Here is a 14,883-nt window from a genome sequence, read left to right as displayed (position 1 = left end):
AAGAGAATTTTACAAGCAGAAACACCATCACCTTGGACTAAAAGAGTCATAGAAAGTGCAGAGCAAAATAAAAAGACTTTGGATTCCCAAACTTTTATAGGCAGAGAATAGTCTGAGAAATACACTCAGTTGCAAATGTGAACAATGTTTTACAGAAAAAGAAAGATGATACAGAGGGTAAAAAGCAAGAGCCACTGGGAATAATTCTTGGGGCTTGATCCCTAATCAAGGAACTGACCACATGTGTGCTGCCAGATTTCAGAACTGCTGTAGGCTGGTAACTCTATGCCTCCTGTTTCACGCTTTCTGAATGGGAGAGTCTATAGCCGTGATCCTGTGTCTATCCTGTTACTGCATATTGGGTGTGTGGACGTGTGGGGTAGAGGCTTGTGGGGAACAGAAGACTTCTCTCCTTCATTCACAGGTTTTCAAATAGAGAGGAAGTACATTTGAGGGATGCTGTCTGTCTCTCTATAGGATCCCCAGGATACTGTCCTTGGGACTTTGCACACGCTGTTTCCTCTGCCTGGAATTGTCTTGCCTTGTTTCTCTGCCTGGTTAATTCCTATTCACTCTCTAAGACTCAGGTCAAAAACCACCTCCTGCATGAGGCCGCCTCAATTTCATCAGCTAAAATCAGTGGCTATGTTCTTTGCCTTTCGGTTGGAGCTCCACCCTGAAGTGAAATGCTTTCTGTACCTGTCTGCCTCCCCACTGCCCAGCCAGTTCCCAAATGATAGGAACGACGTCTTATCACTTTTATTTATTTTTGCTTATCCGAACTCATTGCAAATGAATACAGGTACTCAACAAATACCTGACGGCAAACAAATGAATGTGTACATTTTTACACAGATGGTACGAAAACCTTTAGAGAAGAGAGTGAATTAAAAAAAAAAATCTAAATGCTTAGCTTACTAACCAAAGCCTGGAGAGGAGGTTTGAGAAGGCGGTTGTGGGGTGGAGGGGTTGAGGTCCTGTCTTGGAGGTCAGTGTCTTTTTTTTTTTTTTTTTTTTTTTTGGTGTTTGGGAAATCCAGATATATTTAACTAGTTAAAGAGAACAGAGAAAAGAAACAGCTCCATTTCTTCGGAAAGGACTGCGCACTCTGTTTTCCTTGACACGTAATTAGTGACCTCAGAGTTAAGTCTCTTCAGCATTTAAGGACATATTACAGAACATGCCAGGGAAACCAGTGATTTCTGGGAACCTGAACATCAAATTCCTAGACACCATCTTAAACCTAAACTTTTCTGTTGAGAGAAATGAGCCTAGAAACCCATGATAAGCTCTATGAGACCACAGACTGTCTTCTTTGTCACTGCCGGCACAGAGAATGCGCTAAAAACGTTTTTAAAAATGGTTGATTGGCTGGGCGCGGTGGCTCAAGCCTGTAATCCCAGCACTTTGGGAGGCCGAGGCGGGTGGATCACAAGGTCGAGAGATCGAGACCAACCTGGTCAACATGGTGAAACCCCGTCTCTACTAAAAATACAAAAAATTAGCTGGGCATGGTGGCGCGTGCCTATAATCCCAGCTACTCAGGAGGCTGAGGCAGGAGAATTGCCTGAACCCAGGAGGCGGAGGTTGCGGTGAGCCGAGATCGCGCCATTGCACTCCAGCCTGGGTAACAAGAGCGAAACTCCGTCTCAAAAAATAAAAAAAATAAAAAATAAAAAAATGGTTGATTATTGTCATATGGCAAGGAGGAGAAAGGGAGGGAGATGGCTAGGGGATATTTTGGATTTTATAAGAATACTTAATAAGTTTTTCTTTTAATTAACAGTGTGTTTATAGAGTGGGAGTCATATTGTGAGGATGATTTTATAGCACCAGGACGGCAATCTGCAACAGTTATGTCCCTCAGACCTTTCTCCAGAAGGTCTCCTACATCTGGACATGACTCTCTTCTCCCCCAGTTCTTAGTAAAGATCACCCCTGAGAGAGCATGAGGAAGATACCCAAGCCTCCTGCTGTCATGAAAAGCTCCATCTGAATGCCAGCAAACCAGAGTCCTGAGGAGAGACGATTCACATTGGGCCCAAAATAAGATTTATTGAAATGATTGACATTTCTGTTCTTTTTCTGTTTCTCTTTGTGAGAATCTCATAGTCAGGACCTAAAATGATCACAAATATGCACCTTCCAGAGTAAAAGATGTGTTTTGTTTTGTTTAGAGATAGGGCCTTGCTCTGTTGCCCAGGCTGGAGGGCAGTGGCACAATCATGGCTCACTGCAGCTTCAAACTCCTGAGCTTGAAAGATCCTCCCACTTTAGCCTCTGAGTAGCTGAGACTACAAGTGCACACCACTACACCTGGGTATGTGTTTGTTTTTTGTAGAGCTGAGGGTCTTGCTATGTTGCCCAGTCTGGTCTTGAATTCCTGGCTTCAAGAGATCCTCCTACCTCAGTCTTCCAAGTTGCTGAGATTACAGGCATGAGCCTGTAAAATGTGTGTTAAAAGGCTAAGACTTCTTCTATCCAAAGCCCCCTTAAGCACAAAGATGCCAGTAGCTACTATAGTACTACAGTAGGATTGTGAAAGTCAGCAAAGGGTACTCTTTCCTTCAGGAGGACACAGTTCTGTGCCAGGGTGTGTGGCTTGGTGAGTAGCGTGCTGAGTGGGTTGACCACCTCACTCACTTCCTTGGCTTCAAGTCTTATGTAGAGAACCATTGACGCCAGGGGTGTCTAATCTTTTGGCTTCCCTGGGTCACAGAAGAAGAATTGTCTTGGGCCACACATAAAATACACTGATGATAGCTGATTGATAGCTGATGAGAAAAAAAAAAAAAGTCCATGTGTAAATCTCATCGTGTTTTATGAAAGTTTACAAATTTGTATTGGGCCACATTCAAAGCTGTCCTGGGTTCTTGCGGCCTGTGGGCTGTGGACTGGACAAGCTTGGTCTACGCAATTTTAGACGACAGTCCTTTTGTCAGGGAATCTGGCGTTCCACCACTTGGATCTCACTCCACATGATTGTATGGAAATATAATATTAGTCCCTATTTCGCCACGTGCAAGCACTCCTGGTTATTGAGTACATATCCAGCTCCTATCGGGCATCAGCGCATTGCTCTTTACTAAATGACAGCTATCAGACATCAAGCAAAGAGGGAGACAGATGGAGGGGAGGTCTGGCAGGGTGGCAGCGTGGCCCTGTGAGTTCAGGCTGTCAGGTTTAACTAGAGGGCAACGGGATGGCACAGGGCAGATAAGGATGATCACAGTAGAGGAGAAGAGTAAGCCCCACTTATTTGCCACTTATCCTCAGATCCAGCCTTAAGATCTCGGGAAGGAAGCCCAGGCATCTAGCCTTTAGAGTGTAAGGTTCACAGTGACCAGCCAATAAAGCACCTGACTTCTCAGGGATATTTCTGCCTGTCATGTTGCTTTCCCTGCCTGGGCTCTCAAGCTTCTGCACATGGGGTTTCTGGAAGTACCAGCCTGGTGGCAGGTGACAGAGGGGAAGTGGGAGGGAAAGGAGCAGAGAAAATATAACAGCAGTGGCTGAAGACTAATAACCCAAATGCTGCTGAAAGGGTGCTGAGCTGGGAGCCTAACTAAAAATGTTGTTGTTTTAGTCCATCTTCATATTGCTATGAAAACATAACTGAGACTGGGTAATTTATAAAGAAAAAGAAGTTTAATGGACTTACAGTTCCTCATGGCTGGGGAGGCCTCACAATCATGGCGGAAGGCAAAGAAGAGTAAAGGCACATCTTACATGGCAGCAGGCAAGAGAGTGTGTGCAAGGGAACTCCCCTTATAAAGCCCTCAGATCTCATGAGACTTATTCACTATTGTGAGAATGGCATGGGAAAAACCCACCCCCAAGATTCAATTACCTCCCACTAGGTCCTTCCCATGACATGCAGGGATTGTGAGAACTACAATTCTAGATAAGATTTGGGTGGGGACACAGCCAAACCGTATTAACTGTCTTCTTAAACTTGAGGTAGGCCAGGTGCTGTGGCTCACTCCTGTAATCCCAGCAACTTGGCTCAGTGCAACCTCCGCCTCCTGGTTCAAGTGATTCTTCCACCTCAGCCTCCCGAGTAGCTGGGATTACAAGCACACACCACCACGCCAGGCCAATTTTTTGTATTTTTTTAGTAGAGACGGGGTTTCACCATGTTGGTCAGGATGGTCTCGATCTCTTGACCTTGTGATCCACCCGCATAGGCCTCCCAAAGTGCTGGGATTACAGGCGCAAGCCACTGCACGTGGCCTAAATACTTAATACATTTTAGCTCTGTGTTTTAACATTTCTCCTCATCAGTGTGCATAAGCTGTACCCATAGATGCCTTAACAGGCCTCAGGCCCCAGACAAAGGACTTTTTTTTTTTTTAAACTTGAACAAGATAAAGGAATTAGATAAGCAGGAAAAAAAAAATAAAGGATAGTAACAGAGATATCAAAAGAGACTAGACAAAGGGAAAGTTAAAAAAGTCCAAAAGTCTGGTGAGGAAGAGTTTAGTTATCAGTTTCCAGGAAGGCAATGAAGGACACAGACTGTTTATCTGAAACCCAGTGGGCTGTGTGAGACAATATCCTCCAGGGTCCAGTGAAGCATATTAGCTCTGAGACTGCTACTGAGAATTCAGATGACAAAAGCCATAGCATAAAATGCGGTCTTGAGCCAGCAGCATCTAAAAAATGAGGTTCTCATGCGTCTCGGGCACGACGACATCACTTGTCGGTCTTGGTCACTTCCCATCTACGTTCCCATAATATGGGCACATGCAGATGACACACCCACATTGTTACCTCATAGAGTTCTGTTTCTTCCCCGGGGCACTGGTTCTTACAAGGGAGCCTAGATCGTCCAGCAACTCTGTAACTAGCACTGTCCTCATTAACATTTGCCTCTCTGGAGCTCTGCTGCTCGATGTCGTAACCACCGCACACGTGGCTCTTGAGCACTTGACAGGTGGTGAGTCCAAGTTAAGCTGTGGCTGTAAGTGAGAAACACATCAGATTTTGAAGATGCAGTATTAAAAAAGCAACACCTCATTCATTATTTTTGTATTGATTACATGTTGAGACGATGCAAATATTCAATTTTACCCTTTTCTCTTTAATGGCTTTCATGTGGCCACTAGAAACCTTAAAGTTATGTAAGTGGCTGGAATCTATTTCTATTGAACAGAGCTTGTCTAGAATTTAATATGGTACCTAGCTCATAGTAGATGCTCATCGTGTGACTGGAAATGAAACTAAAGGCACCACAGTTAGTATCTAGGAGTTGTCATTGATACATTTTCTTCAGGCAATATTTCTTTCCCCTAGTAGCAATTTTTTTTTTGTTCTGCCTTTCAAATAGTCGTAGTTGCTTAGGATAAAAGATCAAGATGCTAAACCAAAAGACACTTCCAGATACTGTTCCTGTAAATAAAAAATCTCCGTCCATCTGTGTTATCCCCTTCTCCAGGATGTAGCAATCCCTTGAGGACAGCGAGATGGCTGGCCATACAGGAGAAACGGCAAGTTATCAGATTTGGATCTTTTCTGGAGACATTGAAATTGGTTCCAAATTCTAAACTGTCTAAACTCTAAACCCTTTTCGAGGGCATACAATAGATTCAGAATCTATATCCGTAAGAAATACTGCATCAATCAGAGTACATAACTTAAACTTATTTGCTAAATGTGGTTAAATTAAATAAAGCTTTGAGCTTGAATTAGGAATGTGAGGGGAAATGGCGATTTGGAGAAGAATTTTAGGCTTTTGTTTGCTGAATCACTAGGGAGAAGAAATCTCATGTAAGTTACACTTGAGGTTTTCAGAAAACTGTGACAACTATTGGAATTAGAGAGCGAAGTTTGAAGTTAAACACAGTGATAACGTCACATTCATTTTCTAGTTGTCTTACGCACATTTTCCACATATAATTTTTATCCAACACATTCCCTGTGTTGGAGAGAGTGAGCCCCACCATGTTGATCCCTGGACCAGGTGGGTCTGGCCTTGTGGGGAAGGAGATGGGGGAAGGGGTCTGGGAAGGAGTGGGTATAGACAGGCGCCAGGAGAAGGCTGTGGTTTTAGGGTATTTGTTTGTTTGTTTAATTAGTTGTTAGAATGGATTTAGTTTCTCTCCCTAGAAGAGATACAGATTTGAGATGAATTTTAGATGTTTTTAGAACAGAAATCCTACTCAGTTGAATTTCTGTTTTTGCCATAGCCATGCAATTGAGCCAAAGGAAATGAAAGCACAAGTAGCTCCCACCAGAATGAAAACCTTTTTGTTTCTTCCATGTCACAGAGCCTTCATTCTGCTTCTGAGGAAGAAATAGTATCCTGAAGGATTCCAGAAAAGTTGGACAATTAGACAAATATTTTTGCTCACACAGCATACCATTTGGTGCCAAAATTATATTCTCTTTGTAAAAAAGAGGAACAAAAAAATGTAACCCTTCTCCCGAGATAGAATTATAATTGGTAGAATGATAGAACTGAATTGTTACAGCTGTAAAAGGATTTATACATATTAGAGCTTCGACTAATTAGGCTTTTTCCATCATATTTTTACTTTGCTCAAAGGAAAGATAACAGAACTCGTGCTAACATCTTTCTTCACTCTTTTTTGAAGAATGAATGCCATGAAAATGAGGAAGGAAATGAGACTGTTTGTCTCATGTTGCCTTAATCGTAAAAATCACACTTTTACAAAAGGTGGATTGGAGTATGTCAATTGCCTTCCACACAGAGTTAGCTTAATGGTAGTGACATAAGGCAAACTTCAGGGAAAAATTTGTCCACTGCCTTCCCTTTATTTCTAAGTCCAGGGGGTAAATATAGCACATTAATGTTGCCCGAAGCAGACACTTAAACAGCAATTGACATGGTAATAACAATATGGCAATAAACCACATGTACTATATGCTTACTTTAGCTTGCGTCATCTGAATCATTCATTCATTTACTCAATTACATGTGTACTGAGTGCATACTTTGTGCCAGGTCTTTTGCTAACTTCGAAGAATATAAGTATGAAAAAGACAGTGTCTGTCTTCAGGAAGCTCTAAGCCTAGCTGGGGAGATTATAAGTAGGAAAATTCACAATTCGATGACATAAGCAGTATACAGAAGTAGAATATAGAGGAATACAGAAAGCACTACATAAAGGTATTTAACAATACTATCTGCACAGAGTAGGAAAATTAACTTAATCTGTAGAATCTGGAGCCAGCTTCCCAGCTGAAATGAGTTTTCACGAAGATCTTGAAGATTAACGGTGTGGCAGGCGGGCTGTCGTGGATATGCGTGTACCCCAAAGAATAAAAGAACATGATGTGTTCAGGAAACAGGAAGTAATTTGATATGAGTGAAGTGCGGGGTGCCTGGCAGTGGGAGTGCGAAGCGGATGTGAACTGTGAAAGATCTTGCATGCCAGCTTAAGTTTATATTTAACTTTTAGATAAAATTATATGAAATGGACCTCCAGTCAAATGGGCGCCCTTAATTTTACACTTCTCCACATTCCCTGTGTTCTAAGTAAAAAGCAATGAAAGACAAAGTATAAAAAAGGGAAAAACAAACCTAATAAAATATACCAAGCTGGAAACCAAGAAAAAAAGTCTTTATGGATCACTGCAAGCATGAGTGGGGATAAAGCTGTGGGCTTGCAAGGCTCTGGGCCCTAAACCAGGCGGCAATGGAAAGGGGTGTGGCTCTGCTAGGATAACAGAAACTGAGTGTCTATGCAAGAAGTGATAGAACCAGGTTAACTGCTCAAAGCCAGGCGTTCTCAGAAGCTGTGAAACCAGGGAGATCCAAACCTGGACTTCTAAACAGGAACTCATTAGAAGTTTAAAGTGGATATGAAGCCAGCTGATTCAAAGCCAGCTCTGTGACTGGCTCTGTAATATTCTCAATATCACTGTGGGGCAGGAGCCCCAGAAAACTATCTTAAGACTCAGCTGTGAACCAAGAGTACAGTGTGCTGAGTGAAAAGCATCCACAAAACTTCTCAACAGGGTACAAGAAAAAGCAAAACAAATGAAACAAAACCAAATGCCTTCCATTCAAAATAAGCCTGCAGACTTTCCAAAATATATGTAGAAAATGAGTGCTAAGAAAAACAGTCCAGAAAATCAATAGTTCACTCTAGTTGAAAATGATTTTTATGAAACAGTATGTCAAGGACTTAAACGGTAAGATGATTAAACAGTAAGACTTGAACAGTAACACTTAAGGTGACTAAGACATGGAAAAAGAATTAGATCCATTAAAAGTAAACAAATATTGTGAAACAAAACAAGGAGAAATTGAATAAGACAGTGTATCAATAAACTTTGGCTGCATCACAAACCACCCCCACAACTTAGTCACTTAAAAAACCAACCTGCATTATTTCTTAGGATTCTGTGAGTTGGCTGGGCAGTTCTGATGTGAACTGGCTTGGCTGGAGCTCAGTGGTCTAGGACGGTCACACTTGCATGTCTGGGGACTCAGCTCAGATCATTCACACAGCTAGGGTCTCTTTTTGTGGTCTCTGGTTCTTTGGGAGGCTAACCTAGGCTTGCTTCCATGGTGATAGCAGGGTTTCCTGCAGCCAAAAAAAAAAAGGGCAAACTCCAATACACAAGAACTTCTCAAGCCTCTGCTGAATCATATTTGTCAATGGCCGCTTGAAGGATGGAGAGATATACCCCGTTTCTTGAAAATAAGAGCATCAAAGTCACATTGCAAAGGGCATTATGTAGCGATGGGGCACATTTGGGGCAAGCCACCACATATAGATAGGGAAAGCAATCGACTAAAAATTTTAAACTTAAAAATACATTCTGGAAATAAGAAAGTCAAAGATAAACTCTAGACTACGCACAGTTTAAGAGATAATTAGTAAATTGGAAGAGAGTACTGACAAATTCACCCAGATGTAGTATAAAGAAACAAATAAATATAAAATTCAAGAGAGCAGAATAGTTAGCCGCCAAGACCTGAAAGGTTCCAACACATCTCTAATTTGAGTATCAGAAAAAGGAAGAGACTGGAAGAAATAAGAGAGAAGTCATTATTTGAAAAGATTGTGGCTTAGAATTTTCCAGAGTTAGAGAAAAATATGAGAACTCAGATCAAAAGTGCACTTTGAATCCCTAGCAGGTCCACATCACAATGAAACTGCAGAACATCATTAATAAAAGAAAAAGCTGCCAGAGGGGAAAAATAGATTACTTACAAAAGTTTAACACTTAGACTCAAGACTTAGAATAGAAACCAAGAAGGTAATTGAACTCAAGAAGGTAATGAAGCCATATCTACAAAGTACTGAGGGAAATTTATATCTAGCTAATTCTTATTCGAGAATGAGGTGTGAAATTAAAATAGTTCAGATATAAAGAACTAAAACTCTTACCATCCATTAATCTTCACTAGAATAATTTAAGTTACATTTTGGTAAGAAAAAAAGAGCATATGTTTAGTAAATATAATTCATTATTGACTACAAACTAATACTTTTATGTTTATTAAAAAAGCAAAAGTAGAATTACAGAAAATAATAATAAAATATATGAGAGAAAACTTTCAGATACAGAATATGTATGACCAAGAAGAGAACAGCATTATCAAAAAAGTTTATATTTGTTCATACAAATAAGTGTATGTCTGTTAAATATTTAAAGATAAGGATAATCATTTAATGAGAAGAAGTGCACAATATAAATTTCAATCCAGGCAGAGAAAAAAGTAATTATAAAAACTTTATCACTATAAAAGTGCAGAGGAAAATAGGGAGAAAAAAGTAGTAAAAAAAAAAACAATAATAAACAGAAAATATAAAAGAAAGTAATATAGTCAGCTCTCCATATCCACAGGTTCCACATCTTTCGATTCAACCAACATGAGAATAAAAATGTTTTTGAAAAAATTAAAAATAAGAATACAATAATAAAAATAACACAAATTGAAAACATACAGTATAGTAACTCTTTACATGGCATTTACATTGTATTAGGCATTATAAGTAATCTAGAGATGATTTAGAGTATACAGGAGGATGTACATGGATTACATGCAAATACTATGCCATTTTATATAAGGAACTTGAACATCTGTGGATTTTGGCATCCACAGGGAGCCCTGGAACCAATCCTCTGTGGATACCAAGGGATGACTGTAATAACACAATACTTGAAAATGGATTAAAGCCAACCACTAAAAGCAGAGATTATGAAAATGAATGAAAGACCCAACAATATGCAATTGACAAGAAAGACACACAAAATAACATCAATCTGAAAGTTTGAAAATAAAGGATGAGAAAAAAAGATCATGCAAATTCCAAATGAATGTTGAGCAGCAAGATTAATATATGACAAAATAAAATTTGTGGCAAAAAGAACAAATAGAGAAAGAGATAGATACTATACAATAATAAAATGAATTCATTCTCCAAGATGATGTAACAATCAGGACCTAGCATGCACCTAACAACATAGTTTCAAGTTATATAAAAAGCCAAAATAGATCATTTTATACACATAGTAGGAGATTTTTAACAGTCTTCTGTTAAAATGAGAAACCTAACAAACAAAAAACCCCTGTAAGAGCATTTGAAGAAAATATAAATTTATCTGTTTCATGTAGAACCTTGTACCCAATATAAAGTTTATAATTTTTTCTTCTTAGAAAATTTACAAAATTGGCCATATTGTGAAGACTTCAGCAATTTTAAAGAATTTGTATTATGCATATTTTTATCAATATGCATTAAATTAGACATCTATAAGCAAAGAGGAGAGTGCTTTTTACTTTTTTGTTTTCAGCTTTTTTTTTTTTTTTTTGAGTCTCACTCTGTTGACCTGGCACGATTACAGCTCACTGCAACCTCTGCTTCCTGGGTTCAAGTGATTCTTGTGCCTCAGCCTCCCAAGTAGCTGGGATTACAGGCACGTGCCATAGCGCCTGGCTGAGAGTTTTTTTTTTTTTTTTTTTTTTTTAAAGAAGTGAAACAGACAATAGAAAAAGTGCAAGTTTGGAAATTTAAAAATATCTTCCTAGTTAACTTTTAGATTCAAGAGGAAATAATAATGAAAAGTGGAAAATATTTTAAACTATGGGAAAATGAAATAATCACATAAAAATTTGTGATGCCGTAAGGTGGAATTAAAAGATGTGATCAGAGCCTAAAATCTGTAAAATAAAAGAAAGATAACAAGTAAATGAGTTTGTAGTCAATTGAAGCAGGGAGGAAACAAACAAACCAGAAGGAGCCAGTAAAGATAGAAAAAAGGAAATAGTAAAGGTAAAGTATAAATCAATAAATTAGAAAAAAAAGTACAAAAACTTAATGTAATTAAAATTTGAGTTTTTGAATAAAAGAAAAATTTCTAATGAGGCAAATCAAGAAAAAAGGCACAAATAAATAAAATATTGAGAATGAAAAAGGGAATGGAACAAAACACATTAGAATAGAGATTAAACAAATCATAAGAGAAAATGGAAAAGTTTATGCAAATGAATTTGAAAATTCAGAGCAAAAGATTGGGTTTCTTTTGCTAGGATACAGGAAGAATAGATATTGGAATGAAATTAGCAATCTTGGCCATACCTCCTAGTCTTAGTTTATTGAATTTTTTTAAAACCACAGTTTAACAAATTATAAATTGAAGGTGCTTTCTTTATCTTTTGAGGAAAGTGTGTGTTTTCCCACCTAAAAGTGGGAAACTATTAGGATGGTGGAGCAACATGATAATAGGATTCTGGATCTCTGAGACTGCAGCATACTAACTGTGTTCTGAACTACCTCTGGATATCTTGAGCATGAAAAATAAGTTTCCAACTTGTATAATCTACTGCTCTTCAGTCTGTTTATGTTACCTGCAACCAAGCCTAATCCTTACTGATATATAAACACTTTAGTGGAGACTATATAAAAATATATTACAAAATCACTCATAATATCAAAGGACTATGAATGGTGCCCCCTAGAGTTGTGCTATGGAAAGGTCCTGAAAGTTGAAACTTGATAATTACTCCTATCAGAGTTGGGAGGAAGCAAGTGCTTGCTGTATCTACTCATTTTCAACCGTGTACCTGAAGTATAAGCTAGTGTAATAAGGCAAGAAAAATGCATAACAAATATAAGAATTTAAAAGCAAAAAGAAAGCTGTTCTTATTTGCAAATGATGTGATAGACTGTAGGAGACTTTATAAACTATTAGAATGAATGAGAGATCAATAAGCTGGATATAAGACCAACAAACAAATCAATAGCCTATCTAATCACCAGTAATAGACGATTAGAAATGTAATCTTTAAAAATGTCGTATTCACAAAAATGTTTAAGATGCCTGTGAATAACGAAATTTTATTGAAGGAAATGAAAGAAGACATGGTATATTGATTAGGATGTTTTTACATGCGAGTAGCATATATACAACAGGAAGCATCTTAAAGTAATATTTATTACTTTATATTACATAAGGCCTAGTATGGACAGGCTCAGTGTTGCTTAGTCCTGCAACTCAAGGATGTCATCAGACACTCAGGATCTTTCCATCTTTCTGCTGAAGCATCTCCAGCAGGGCTTTTATCTCAAGTTTGTCCTTTCCCAGTTTCAGTACTGATGTCATAGCTAGAGTCGATGTGTAAAGTCCTCTTCACACGGCTCTATTCTGAAGGAAGTAAAAGAAGTCTCTTACCACATCTATTTTTAGTAAACTTTTCCCATAAACCTTTCTCTCATGTCCCATTGCCAGGATTGAGTCATAAGGCCACGCCTACGGAAGGATGGGAAAATCTCTCATATTTTCAATTTCTAATATGGGAAGCATTCTCTGTCATTAAGAAAGGAAGTGGAGTGAGCTAGTGTGGATGAGCAGACAACCAAGAGGTCCTGCCACACCAAATAAATGGATGGGAAGACTCAATATCATTAGGCTGTCAGCTGTCCTTCAACTTTAATCTATGAATTCAGTGCAATTACAATCAAAACCAAAATAAGGTTTTTTTTTTTTTTCATGGAACTGGAAACACTCATATTAAAATTGACATAAAAGAACAAAGGTTCAAAAACAGTTTTGGAGGAAACAAAATGAAGCCAGCTGTCCGACAAAAGAGCAAACAAAACATTTTATAAAGCCATAATAATTAGATGGTATGGTTGTGTTACAGAAGCCACAGACCAATAGAAGGTGAAAGAGTCCAGGCACAAGCCCGTACATGTATGGAAATTTGCAAAATGAGGGATGGCACTTTTTTTTCTTTTGAGGGTGTAGGTCCTCAAACAACAACAAAACTTACGGCTTCTTTGACAAAAATGAAAGTCTCATGTACCCTCAAAATAATATGCTCTCCTAAAAGTGTTGAGAATTATAGTATTGCCTATTTATCTCCAATAAGCAAAAAAATGTATTGATGAACAAATTGTTTTGATTTTGCTTTTCAAATAATTGCTGCATTGCTTCTGCTGCCACAAATTGTACTTCACTTCCTCCCACGATTCTGAAATGTGCACCACTCTTTGATCCACAGTCCCTCCCAAATGGGTTAGCATCTCTGTGGCGGGCAACAAGAAGCCTAAGAGGAATTCAATACGGGGCTGGCATGATCCGATGTGCATTGCAGAAAGATCACTGGGCAGTGAGACGATGGGATGCAAAAGAAAAATAACATGCCTTTAAACCCTTGCCCTAAAGGGTTTAAAAGTGTAGCCGAAGAGACACCAAATACACAGAGTGTAAAGGACAAAGAACCTTCACATGGCAGCCCGTCAAAGAGAGCACTAGGAACTCACGAAGAGGAGAGCAGCATTGCATCCTGGGAAGTGACAAGGAGCTAGAAGTGGAGGGCTGGGCTTTGTCACTTCAGCACTTTGGGCTCAATTTTCTCACCTTTAATAGTGGGATGATGTCCATGTCTACTTCCCAAAGCTGTTATAAGAATTAAACTAGAAGGTCTATCTGCAAAGTGCTTTGCTGACTGTAAAAAGCTATCTAGATGTGATCCAATGCCAAGTACACAGATGTATGTTCTATTTCTGACCTACAGTGCTTACTCTAGCAGTGAAATTAACAGCATTGACTTCTTTGCTCCTTACCTGCCTTACACTCTCATGTGAACAAGGCCAAAGGAGGGCAGTTAGATAACTCAGAAAGAATCACCAACTCTTCCGATTGGAAAGCATCGTTGAGGTTATTATTTCAGTCTCCCACTCCATGTATGAATCCTCTCTACAGAGTCCTGATCCACGTGGTCATCTTATCTCTGCTTGCACACTTGATGTGATGGAGATGTTACTTCCTCACAAAGCAGCTCAGCCCATCGGTGGACAGCGGGCATTGTTAGCAATGGAGCTGAAATCAGACTCCCTCCAGCCTCTGTCCAGTTGTCTTAGTTCAGCCCTCTGGAGCAGCGCAAAACTAATTCACTCCCTTTCCCATCTGACAGCTTTTCAAGGGTTTGAATACAGCTATCAGAGCCCTCTATGCCCTTCTCTGGAATAAACAGTCCCAGTTTTCTGAAGTACCCCTCTCAGGTCGTGGTTGCTAAGATGCTTTGCTAGTCTGGTTATCCTCCCTGGATTGATCACTACTTTGTCAGTATCCCCTTTAAAATCTGGTGCCACCTTCCTGCCATCAAGTCCAAGTGGAAACGGCCTAAATGTCCAAGAGCAAGTCAATTCAAACAAATTATGACATATCTATATAATAGTGTGTTGTATAATTATTAAAACTGGGTTTCAAAGAATATATAAGTTGAGGAAACAATTCAGTATATAGTTAATTTTTAATGTGGAATATAAACGCTACATAACCCATATTTTTAGCACTTCCATGTGCCTCATGGAGCAGAAGAGTCTCCAGAAGAGACTCGAAGGACATATACCAACATGTTAACAGTAGTGATCTCCAAATGATGAGAGCTAATTT

At 39.1% G+C, this 14,883-nt stretch overlaps 1 long non-coding RNA gene across 1 annotated transcript; it reads right to left on the bottom strand.

The window, feature by feature from the left end:
* Positions 1-4,465: 4,465 nt before the first annotated feature.
* Positions 4,466-14,186, bottom strand: LOC141585020 (uncharacterized). The gene is made up of 4 exons (XR_012518301.1): positions 14,063-14,186; positions 8,791-8,793; positions 8,404-8,411; positions 4,466-4,961 (listed from the first exon to the last, which is right to left on the bottom strand). It is a non-coding gene; the product is annotated as an uncharacterized LOC141585020 (long non-coding RNA).
* Positions 14,187-14,883: the final 697 nt, after the last annotated feature.

This window comes from Saimiri boliviensis, chromosome 7 (genome assembly GCF_048565385.1).
Source record: "Saimiri boliviensis isolate mSaiBol1 chromosome 7, mSaiBol1.pri, whole genome shotgun sequence".
NCBI classification, from domain to species: Eukaryota; Metazoa; Chordata; class Mammalia; order Primates; family Cebidae; genus Saimiri; species Saimiri boliviensis.
Note: the sequence above shows the minus strand (reverse complement) of the source record. Positions and strands in the feature narration are given on the sequence as shown.